Source organism: Olea europaea, unplaced genomic scaffold (assembly GCF_002742605.1).
Source record: "Olea europaea var. sylvestris unplaced genomic scaffold, O_europaea_v1 scaffold37371, whole genome shotgun sequence".
In the NCBI taxonomy this organism is placed as follows: Eukaryota; Viridiplantae; Streptophyta; class Magnoliopsida; order Lamiales; family Oleaceae; genus Olea; species Olea europaea.
The window spans coordinates 1-1,125 of NW_019256716.1; the positions used below are offsets into that span (position 1 = coordinate 1).

Consider the following 1,125-nt stretch of genomic DNA (forward strand, 5'->3'; position numbering starts at 1 on the left):
AAATAAATTGTGGATTAAATGCATTAAAAAAGTAATTAAAATGGTAAATTGAACTTTTTGCACTCCAAAAATGACAAGTTGTTGGCGCATTTTCTTATTAGTAAAATGTGCAAAATGTAGTAAGAATTTTTGTACAAAAAGATTTGAAAATTTAAACAGCCAAATTGCCCAATGTACTTGGAAAAGAACCTAAGAAGTTACAAAGAAACTTAACACAAAATGTTATTTATTAATATTTATAAAAATCATAGTTACTGATATTTCAGAATGCACTTTTTGCAAATCTTTCTCCCAATAATGGATTTGTGACGTCTAAAGATCTAATTGAATATTGACACGAAAAAAATTAAAAGGCCAAAGATCAAAAGTTCAAATCAGAAACTAAATCAGTGTCCCAAGGACTGAATTTAAAGAGGTTCCCAGTTTTTCCAGCCAAATCAGAAGCACACAAACAGGCTATATCGCCAACCTCAGCATAAGTCAAGGAAAAATGTAATGTAATTTCATGCAACAATATAGAATGAATTGCTGGATTCCAGTATATTAAGGTAATGAACCAAGATGACAGAATTGAAACCAGAAAAGAAAAGCGAAAATAGTCGTCTAGAAAAATGTATGTATTTGTGTGATCATATTCTAATATGTACCAGCGTCGCAATTGCCAACGCATCTTGAGTAGTTATACAATCTGTGTATCTATTCAACTAAAACGTTTCAAAACATTCTGACCCGAATGAGTATGTGTCCAGAATCCTATCGCATCGATCACCTCTGCATCGAGTATATAGAAAATGCTTCAGTACAAAATGAAGATGCCATTATGCCTTTAAAAGGTTGCAACTTTGCTTCATATTGGAGTGGTACAGGTTTAGGAGATAACGAAATGAAGAATGGAAAGACTGAAAATAGATAAACAATACCCTACAGCGTTTTAAACTCGGTTCTGATTCGGTGCCACTCGGCTGATGTTGTTGTCTGGAAGAAGCACGTTGACTTTGGTTTCCATCAGCCTGTACATGTGCCAAAAATACTTAGCCAGATCCTTAGGAAGCATTTTCTATATCAAATTTGAAAAGAATTTACTGAATTTGCACTTGATCATACTTTCTCACAAAATAAGAGAAA

At 33.1% G+C, this 1,125-nt stretch overlaps 1 long non-coding RNA gene across 1 annotated transcript; it reads right to left on the minus strand.

Moving 5' to 3' along the window:
* Positions 1 to 480: 480 nt before the first annotated feature.
* Positions 481 to 1,102, minus strand: LOC111386816. The gene is made up of 2 exons (XR_002701329.1): positions 926 to 1,102; positions 481 to 771 (listed from the first exon to the last, which is right to left on the minus strand). It is a non-coding gene; the product is annotated as an uncharacterized LOC111386816 (long non-coding RNA).
* Positions 1,103 to 1,125: the final 23 nt, after the last annotated feature.